The sequence below is a fragment of the Elephantulus edwardii genome, unplaced genomic scaffold, assembly GCF_000299155.1.
Source record: "Elephantulus edwardii isolate Elephantulus edwardi_28Jun2011 unplaced genomic scaffold, EleEdw1.0 scaffold00328, whole genome shotgun sequence".
NCBI lineage: Eukaryota > Metazoa > Chordata > Mammalia > Macroscelidea > Macroscelididae > Elephantulus > Elephantulus edwardii.
The window spans coordinates 1,331,494-1,342,501 of record NW_006400078.1 but is presented as its reverse complement, the minus strand read 5'-3'; positions in this window follow the sequence as shown (position 1 = coordinate 1,342,501).

Sequence of the window (11,008 nt, the reverse complement as noted above, 5' to 3'; positions counted from 1 at the left end):
GAGGAGGGGTGAGGTGGGGTGGAGGTGGCTGTGGGGTGGAGGTGGCCCTGGGGTGGGGTGGGGGGCTGCTGTGAGGAGGGGTGGTTGAGGGAAGAAGACCCTGGGAAGAGGGAGGACACACAGAGGGTGTGACGGGTTGAATCAGGTGCCTTGAAAAGAGACATTCAAGTCTGCAGCTCAGCCGTGAAGGCCGCAGCCCTGTGGCAAGCTCCAGCATGAAGCCGCCTTCACAACGCTCAACAAGCCCAGGTGCTACTGAGTCAGTGTGTGAAAACACGCAGAGGGAGGGAAGGCTGGCACACGGTGACAGATGTCTTACGATCCCAGCCCTGTGGAGTATCCACAACAGGCGATGCACAAGGGCCCCTGGGTGCCATGGACGGTTGAGGAGTCCAGCCACTAGCCAGCTTGCCCTGAGAGGCCGTGGAAACAAGGCCTGGTGATTGCATCTGGAGGATCGGCTGCTGTCCAGTTCTGGCCCGGCACACGTGAGCCAGGACTGACCTGCCAGCAGAGATGAGAGTGTGTCGGTGGTTACAGGGGTGGGGACACTGAGCTGCTCGGTTCCTCACTCACTCATTGTCATTGCGGTAGAATCTGCTCGTAGCTGACCTCCGTCGGGCTTACAGAGGCAGTAAATCACATGGGAGGAGATTACCCTTCTTTCTCCGTGGGGCATCTGGTGAATCTGAACCTCCGGCCTTTGGATTAGCAGTGCAACTCCCTACCCACTAGGCCACCAGAGCTCCTTTGCTAAAGGTGATGGAAATATTAGAAAATGCATAGTGATGACAACTGCACATGACCAACATTATCAGGGGACTGGAGCTATGACAGACGAGGCTCTGTTTTCACGAGGAGAGCGCATTGCCCTGGGCTGAGGCCTAGGACGTGCGATCTCTCCAGTCCTTTGACCAATCCTGATGCCGTCTGTGGCACTATTTCTCTGCTGGGTTTGGTATCGTTTGTTGCAGTGGGCACACAGCACTCACAGAGCATGCGCACAGAGTTGCGGGTTATATTAGGAAATTTGTTGCTGTTAGGTCGAGCCCAACTTACAGGGACCCTATCCTGCATCACCTCATGATTTCTTCACACTTAAGGCCCTTGTTCCTGTCTCTGTCAGTTATGGAAAATGTTTAAAATACAGTGAAAAAGTAAAGTGCAGCAGAGACACAAACTGAGCTCGTGTGAGAAAAGGGGGCTCAGCGCCTTGCTTGGTGCAGGGTGGTCGCGAACTCAGCTTGGGTAAAGGCAGCGTCTCTCTGAGACCCGTAAAGCCGTCCCGCCTGGCCAATGCCGGGGTATCCAGGAAAGGAACACACACAAAATAAAAGCTTATTAGAAAAGGAACACAGGCTGCTCCAGTCTGGAGGACACTGAGGAAGTGGGAGAGGTGGAGGTGGCCTGAGGAAGGGTGAGGAGGAGGCTTGAGGTTGGAGGTTGGAGGTGAGTCAAGGTCACTCTCCCCAGGGCCTCAGAAGTTCTAAAGTTGTGGGTGGGGGCTGGGGCTGGACTGAAGTGCAGCCAGGAGAGGCTGCTGGAAGGGAAGGGCCTCGAACCAGTTCATGTTTCCAAATAGCTCTTCAGAGGACAGTGCTGCTTTCATCCTGTGTGGCTCAGAGGGCCGGGTCAGCGTCCCCTGGGAGGGCATGGCGACTGCCCAGGAGAAAGCAGAAGGGAGGAGGTAGCTAGAAGTGGCAGGAGTGGGCCTGGGCTGCTAGGCTGTCTTGAACTGCTGGGCCTGCGCCTTGCCAGGTCACTCTGAGTCCCTGGGCACCCGGCCCCGCACTGGGCAGACTGCCCTGCGCCCTGCCCTCCGGCTCTGGTTCCCTCTCTCCTCCCACCTGGGCAACTTGTTTGGGCCAAGGATGCTGGGCCTTTCTTCCCCTGTCTGGCACTGTCTACACCTATGAATAGTGAGTTGAGGATAGCGCCTTCTCAGACACTTGAGTAAGGAGGAGGGGGTCCTGCAGACCCTACATCAGAGGGGTAGGTGCTTGGAAGGCCCTCAGGGCTGCTTTTGTTTCTGAATCCTCAAGGTAGAGAACTGGGTCTTTGCCAGATTGCTGGGGTGACAGGCAGGGCTCTGGGCCAATTGACAACATCATGACAGATGGAGACAAAATTAAAATTGCCAACAATTTCATCTTACTTGGATCTACAATCAACACTCTTCACACCAGTAGTCAAGAAATCAAAAGATATACTGCATTGGGTAAATCTGCTGTCAAGGACCCCTCTAAAATGTTACGAAGAAATGAAGTCACTTTAAAGACTAAGGTACATCTAATTCAAGCTATGGTTTTTTAATTACTTGTTATGCATCTGAAAGTTGCCCAGTGACTGAGGATGACAGAAGAATCTATGCCTTTGAGCTGTAGTGTTGGAGAAGAGTATTGAATATCCCATGGACTGGCAAAAGAAAAATGAATAAGTCTTGGAGAAAGGGGAGCCGGGGTGCTCTTTGGAAGCAGAGATATCAACTCACTTTACCAACAATGGCAAAGTTCATTAGGACAGAAAACAATCTTGACAAAGGTGTGGAAAGACGAACTCTCATACACGTTTAGTGGGATTGCAAAATGGTACCACCACCATGGAAAACAGCTTAATGTTTCCTTTAAAAGTTGGAGATATATATAAATATATTATAAAATATGTTGTTGTTGTTATGTGCCGTCGAGTTGCCTGTGACTCATAGCGACCCTATGTACAACAGCCCTAAACCCTGCTCTATCCTGTGCCAATCGCACTGTCTCTGACACACCCATCCCGATTACCCCAGTCACTGAATCAATCCACCTCATAGAGGGTCTTCCCCTCTTGTGCTGCCCCTCTACACTCCCAGCATGATGTTCCTCTCCAAGGAACATACATACATAAATATATATATTTAAAAAACAGGGCAAAAAAGTTGGATATATAAACAGCATTTATCCAGCAACTCCAGTGCTAGGTGTATATTGTAAAGAAATAAACGCTGGGACATGAGCAGATATATACCTGCCCATGTTCACTGTGACACTCTGGTGGCCTAGTGGAGTGGTAGTGAATTGCACTCTCCACTAGAGGCCAAGGTAGGCAGTTTGAATCCACTGGCTGCTCCTTGAGAGAAAGATGGACAATCTCCTCCTGTGTGACTTACAGCCTCTGGAAACTCTTGCTAGAGGATCAGCTGTGAATCAGTTCCGACTAGACGGCATATAACAACAACCACCACAACACATTCACTGAAGTATTAGCCACAGTAGCAAAGAGAAGTAACTGGAGTGGCAAGCAGTAGATGACTGGATAAAGACACTGGAGTACAAACACACAGTGGAACATGCACCACTAAAAACTATAAGGAACTCTCAAAACAGCATAATGTGGATGCAGCAGAGGACATTAAGCTAAATGAAAAAAGTCTGTCACAGAAAAACACCTCTTCTGGCAGCATGCCTTCCAAGGCAGATGTGTTCAACCATCTAGCTGTTGTTAGGTGCTGTGCAATTAAGTATGACCCATAGTGACCCTATGAAAAACAGCCCTGAACCCTGTCCTATCCTGTGCCATCCTCATAAACTCTGGTGTACTTGAGCCCAGAGCCGCGATCAATGTCAACCCATCTGGTTGAGGGTCTTCCTCTCTTTCACTGACCATCCATCTAGCCACGCATGATGTCCATCTCCAAACAATAAGCACAAAGCATGGGAGACATGCATGTGAGCTTTGTCATCTTTGCCTCCGAGGAGCCCTCTAGCTGCACTTTCTCCAAGATACATCTGTTCACAGCCTTTGAGCTGTGGTGTTGGAGAAGAATACTGATTAGCCTAGGGACCACCAAAAACCATACAAATATGTTTTGGAGATAATCTTCTGGTTGTTATTGTTATGTACCATTGAGTTGCCTGAGACTCATAGTGACCCTATGTACGACAGACAGCCTTATACCCTGCTCTATCCTGTGCCAATCTCACTGTCTCCGACACGCCTACCCCATAACCCCAGTCACTGAATCAATCCATCTCATCAAGGATCTTCCCCTCCTGTGCTGTCGCCCCAGCCTCCCAAGCATGACATCCTTCTCCAAGGGCTTGTCTCGCCTTGCAACATGTCCAAAGTATGTCAAAGAAAGTTTCAGAATCCTTGCCTCCAAGGAGCAGCCTGGTCTCACCCTCTCTAGGATGAACCTGTTTGTTCTCCTAGCAGTCCATGGTATATTCAATGCTCTTCTCCAGCACCACAGCTCAAAGGCATCAATTCTCCTTCTATCATCCTTAGTCATTGTCCAGCTTTCTGATACATAGCAAGTAATTGCAAAGACTATGGCTTGGATCAGGCATGCCTTAGTCTCCATACTGACATCTTTGCTCGTTAGTACTTTGGAGAGGTCTCTGACAGCAGACTTTCCCAATGCAATTTGCCTTTTAATTTCCTGGCTGCTGGTCCCAAGAGTGTTGACTGTGGAACAAAGCAAACGAAAGCTGTTTCTTCACCATCTATCATGATGCTACAGTGGTGAGAATCTGTTTTCTTGGTATTGAGCTTCAATCCATATTTGGGTGACTGGAATGTAAAAGTTGGGAACAGAGAAGAAGGATCAGTAGTTGGAGAACATGGACCTGGTGACAGAAATGAAACTGGAGATAGAAGATGGAATTGTGCACAATCTTCTGGTGGTCCATGGTATATCCAATATTCTTTGCCAGCATTATGGTACAAAGTTATCGGTTCTTCTTTACTCTTCCTCATTCATTGTCATAGTGACCAGACCATGATAGCTTGGGTCAGGTGCACCTTGGCTGAAAAGGTCAAGGCAAATGGTTCTATAGAAATGAACAGATTGTATGGCCAACAAGCACATGAAGAAATGTTCAAAATCCCTAAGTCTAAGAGAGATGCCAATCAAAACAACTATGAGATATCATCTTGCTCCACTCAGAATAGCAAAATTTAACAGAACAGCAAGCAACAAATGCTGGTGAGGTTGTGGAGAAACTGGAACCCTTATTCACTGTTGGCGGAAGTGTAAAATGGTGCAACCACTGTGGAATGCGGTATGGTGCTTTCTCCAAAAGTGGCAAATAGAAATACTGTTTGACCCAACAATTCCACTACTGGGAATAAACCCCAAAGAGACAATAACTGACATCCAAGCAGATATATGCACACTTATGTTTATCATGGCTTTGTTCACAATAGCAAGGAGTTGGAAACAACCTAAGTGCCCATCAACAAATGAATGGATAGAGAAGCTGTGGTATATTCACACAATGGAATACTATGCTGCATTGAAAAACAAGGAACTCATGCAATATTATTCAAAATGGGTGACCCTGGAGGACATTATGCTAAGTGAAATATCTCAGTCACAAAAGGACAAATACTACATGGTTTCACTGTTGTAAAACAGGACTGACATGGGGTTGGGAGGAGACTGAGAAAGATGGGATAAATAATATATACTGCATTGAAACAAATAAGGGAGAAAACTGTTTAAAAGGGATATGTGATAAAAAAAAATGAACATATTGTAAAATGCTGCAGAGCCAGGGAGGTGTGGAACCATGTGTGTTTGTGTAGGCATGTGTACGTGTGTGTGCGTGAACCCACGCATGTGTGTGTGTGAGTCAGTGGTTCTCTGTAGGATGACACAGCAAATGGTAACAACGGCTGTCTCCGGGCAGGGGCTGGAGATGGGAGCGAAGCCTGGAGAGGCTTGATATTGTTTTTCCTACACTCTTAATGACCAAGGAAAATGGCCCACTGCCCACTCTATTCTCTAATAAACACCCCTCTGCCCCCAGGGAGCCCCAAAAGTCCCAGGGCTCAGAGGCAGTGGTTGGGGCCCCTCCCAGCTTCCTCAGGTCTGAGAAACCCGTGCAGCCAGGCTTGTCTGCAGGACGGATGTGAGAGCAATACTGACACGGTGCCTGCCTTGGGGGAGGAGGGTGACTCAGCTGTTGGGCAAGGCAGGGGCCCTTGGCCTTGGCCGTGAGGGCTTGCTCCTCAGGTTGGCCGTTGCCCCGGCCCACTTCCTGGGCTGGAATCCTTGGGGGCTACAAATTGGGAGTAGGAGTCGCTGTGGGTGAATGCTTGGAGGGCCCTTGATGGTGTTAATGCTGATGTTAATCACCCCACTGGGGATGGGTTAATGAGCGCGTCCAGGTGCCCGCTCTCGGGCTCCTTGCTGAGGTTCTCTCGGGAGCCTCCCATTTCCAGAGGAGCCCCCAAACCAAAACTGAACCCTGGCTGTCAAGTCAGTTCTCAGGGTCCACAGGATGGAGGGCGGCCCTATTGGGCTTCCACGGCTGAACTCTCTGTGGAAACAGGCTGCCTCATCTTTGTTCTACAAAGTGACTGGTGGGTTTGAACTGTCAACCTTTTGGTTCACTGCAATTCCAGGCCTCCTCAGATGAGTCTCAGGAGGGTTAATAACCAGGTGTGCTTCTCTGCTGCCAGTCCCTCCCAACCCTCCTTAGCTGGTCTGGTCCAGCTCACCTTGACCTGACCGATACGCCCTCCAGCCTGTCCACTTGACCTTCCTTCAGTGGCCTCTACCACTTCATAGTTGTGTGACTGTGCAAATGATTTAACCTCTCTGGACCAGGTTTCCTCTCTGTAAACGGAGATAATCTGTAATCTTTGCATCATTTTTGGTTGCTGTTAAGTGCCATCGAATCAACTATGACTTCATAGCGACCCTATGAACAACTGATCTGAACCCTGCCCCACGCTGTCCCATCGCATCTCTCCTGTTCTCAGAGCCCGTTGTTACAATCACCCTGTTGAGGGCTTTCCTCTCTTTCCCTGGCCTTTCAAAGCATGCTCTCTTCTTCCAAGGGCTGGTCCCTCCTGACAACATGTGAGAGGCAGTTTCACCATCCTTGCCTGTAAGGAACATCCGGGTTGCATTTTCCCTAAGACACGTGTTTGTCCTTTTGGCGGTCCATGGGATAGTCAGCACGCGTCTCCAACACCACGGCTCAAAGGCATGGACACTTCTGCCATCCTTGGTCTCTGTCCAGTTTTCAGAGGCGGCTGAGACCTAATATCATAGCTGCTTTTACGAGACGCTGTCAGAGCTGCCTCTCACTCCTGCCGACCTGACGTGCAACAGACCCAGGTGCTGCCTGTTTGTTCTTCATCTTTGATGCGTCAGGACCCACTGCTGGGGCTCCTGTGTCAACCCATCCCACAGAGGGTTCCCCTTGTTTACGGTGGCCTCAACTTGACCCAACACGACGATATTTTCTAATGACTGATCTTGGACTAGTCCAGAGTAAACAAGTTCATAATTACAAAGTACTTACAGCCACGCCTGGGTCAGGGCAAGCCTGTATTTGCTATGATTGTTATGATTTTTATTACCGTGTGTCACTGAATTGTGTGCCCTCCAGAATACTTGTATTTTGTGGTGCAAATCTAAGCGTTAAGTCACACCAAGCTCTTTCCAGAGGCAAAGCTCTTTCCAGCTCAGAGGTCTGGGGCCGTGTCTGTGGGGAGTTGCACTGCGGACCCAAAGGCAGCGCCTCTGGGGGTTTGAAAGCACCAGTTGCTTCTCTGGAGAAAGCTGGGCAGTCTCCTCTTGTGCAGTTTACAGCCTCAGAAACCCCCCAGGAGGGTGAGCTGAGTGGTTCCACTGAAACAGGAATGAGGATGAGAAAGTTTGAATGTCTGCCACCATTCCCCCTAATCTGATAACCCAAACAGCTGGAGGATTAAGGGTGGAACACACACACCTTATTCCCAACCCAGGCCTAATTAGACATAAAGGGAGTTTTCCTAGGGTGTGGCCTGTGATGCCTTTCATTTCATTAGTGATGAAAGTGGAGAGAAGTGACCTCATTCCCCACAAGAACTAGTGTCCAGGAATGCAGTGTGTCTTTTGGGACCTGGGCCCCTGTGAGGAGGAAGCTCCCTGACACTGGGAAGACCAAGAGGCACGAGTATCTCCAAAGAGCTGATGCCCTGGGTTTGGGCCTCTAGTCTCTTAAATTGTAAGAGAAGAAATTTCCATTTGCTAAAGCCACTTACTTGTGGTGTCTTGGTTACAGCAGCACTAGGTAATGAAGCCATATTTCATAAAACCTCAGATGTCATAAATTGGCAAACTGCCTTGAAGAGAAAAAGACAGACTGCCTGGTCGCCATGCCTCATGGCTCCTTCACTGATTGTTATCATGGTGTTTTCAGGTGTCCTTGAGTCCAGTATGAATCAAAGTGACCCTGACAAACAGGAGACTTGACCCCTGTCCTATCCGGGTCCATAACTGCAGCCACTGTGTCTCTCCACCTGGTTGAAGGGCTTCCTCTCTTTCCCTGACCCTCCGCCCTTCCCAGCATCATGTCCCTTTCCCAGGAATAGCCTCTCCTAATGACAGAGAGCTATGCTACCAAGCCCAAGGTGGGTGATTTTAATCTGTGGTCCGCAAACCGGATTCAAACTGTTTTTTTGGTCAAGCATTCTTCTACATGGTATAGCCCTGGTCTGTGCATTGCTGTGCAGAGGTGACTCGTGGTTGCTGTGATGCTGAACACTGTGACACTGACGTGTCAAATGTGAGAATGGTCACCCATGGCGGACAGTGTTTGGTGGAGCTCCCTGATTAAAACAAGCTTGGAAGCAGAAGTGGCATCCACTTCCGAAATAGCTTGACTCTATGAACAGTGCTCAGGTCTTTCATTCATAGGGTTGCTATGAGTCGTCTACAACTAGATGGCAGTTAACAACAACAACAACATGCACGGAGTATGTGAGATGAAGCTTCACCATCCTTGCCTCCAAGGAGCACTCTGGCTGCACTTTCTTCAGGATGGGTATGTTGGTTCTTTGGCAGTCTGCGGGACACTCAGCATTCTCTGCTGCCAGAAGGAGCTATATTTGGTGCAGACATTAAGTGTTCATCATCTGTAGTTCCAATGTTGTCAGATGCTGTCAACTCACAGCATCTCCACAGACCGCAGAACAAAGCTCCAGCTTGTCTGGTGCCTTTGTCACAGTCACTGTTAGGTGTGAGCCCATTGCGGCTGTCCCCGCATCCTGGAGGATGTGTGTCAGGCCGTCTCACTGGCTCTTCTTCCTTTTTGCTCATCCTCTTCTTCACCAAGTGTGACGGCCTTCTCTAGTGGCTGCTGTGTCCCGACCACATGTCCAAAACCATATAGATGTCGCCTCTCCATCTTTGCTTTGAAGGGGCACAATGGATGTGGTTCATCTGAGACAGATTTGTTCGTGCTGCCAGTCCCTGTTATGTTCGATATTCTTCAACAACATCATAATTCAGTTCGCTGACATCAATTCTTCTTTGTTCTTCCTTATTCATCTTATCAATGAATAATTCTGATACAGGCATAAAAAGGACATTATAAGCGAAATGAATGAGTCCAAAGACGCCTTCGCATTTAACAGGCCAGCACCCATGAATGCCACTTCATTCCTGGGAGCTGCGCTGCGAAGCCTGTGTGTCCCTGTCCCCTCCTCTGGAGACACCCACGGCCCTTGTGAGTGACAGGGCAGCCCCAGGAACACCGGCGGAGCCTCAGGCAGCTCTGTGTTTGCTCAGGGCCAGCCAGGTTTTGACTTTTACTTTGACAGCATTTCTAAGGGGTCTGCCTGGTGTGCTCTGTGGGGCCTTCTGCCTTTGGGGGACCCAGGCTTAAAGGAAGCTGCACTCTCACCTCTGGGATTGTGTTCCTGACCACTGGCATCCTTTCTATAGGGTTTGAGGCCGGGACTTGGAAGTGTGCGACTATGCAGAACACGACAACTATCTTAGGATCACAGACTGGCAGCAGGAGAGTGATGGGAGCTGATCTGGGAGGGGCTGACGTGGAGAAGAGAGTGTCTTGGAATCAATGAAGCATCAACAATTCCTGACTTTGTACCTGCCATGCAGCCACCTGCTGCTTAGCACATTCTGTTCCCACTGCCTAGAAGGTCCCCTCCTGCCCTGTCCCTTTGCGCCATTCCCTAGTCATGTCCATCTCAATTCTATGTGCACGCCTCCTCTGAGGTGTCTTCCCTGACCCACCGATGAAGGTCAGCTCCCTCCACTTTAGTTTCTTCTTGTTGTTGTTAGATGCCACTGTCTGACCCATAGTAACCCTGTGAACAACAGATCTGACCCCTGCCCTCTCCTGTGACCCCTCTCCTGTGACATCCTCATCGTCTCTGACACACGTGGGTCCACTGCTGCAGTCACTGTCAATCTACCTGGTTGAGGATCTTTCTCTCTTTTCACTGACCCTCCACCTTCCCAGCCAAGATGTCCCTCTCCAAGGAATAGCCTCTCCTAGCAACATGCCGCAAGTATATGAGACGAAGCTTTGTCATCTTTGCCTCCACCGATCACTGCAGCCGCACTTTCTGTGAGACGTATCCATCTGTTCTTTTGACAGTTCATGAGTGATTCAGTACTCTTCTCCAACACCACAACTCAAAGGCATCAATTCTTCTGTCATCCTTAGTTTCTTGGGAACCCTAGTAGTATAAGGTTTCAGCATTCAGCTGTTAATTAGAAGGTTGGCTGTTCAAACCCACCAGGGCTCCATTGGAGAAAGAGAATACAGTTAGCTTTCAGAACAATTTATAGCTGTAGAAATTTGGGAGGGGGGGCAGTTCTACTCTGAGCTGCTACATTCTGAAAGGCGATGCATCTGAGTTGGTCTTGTGGACATTTTAGTGCCTAGTGGCAAGACTTATGTTATGCAGATGACACAACCCTGCTTGCTGAAACTGAGGAGGACATGAAGCGCTTGCTGCAGAAGGTCAAGGACTGCAACCTTCAATACAAGAAGCTCAACATCAAGAAAACAAAGATTCTCACCACTGGGCCAATTGGCAGCCTCAGTTTGAATGGTGAAGAGACTGAGATAACAGTTTTTGTTTACTTGGCTCCACAGTCAACACTCTTGGAAACAGCAGCCAGGAAATCAAGAGACGAATTTCATTGGGAAAGTCAGCTGTGAGGGACCTCTCAAGAGTACTGAAGAGCAAAGATGTCAAACTGGAGACTAAGGTG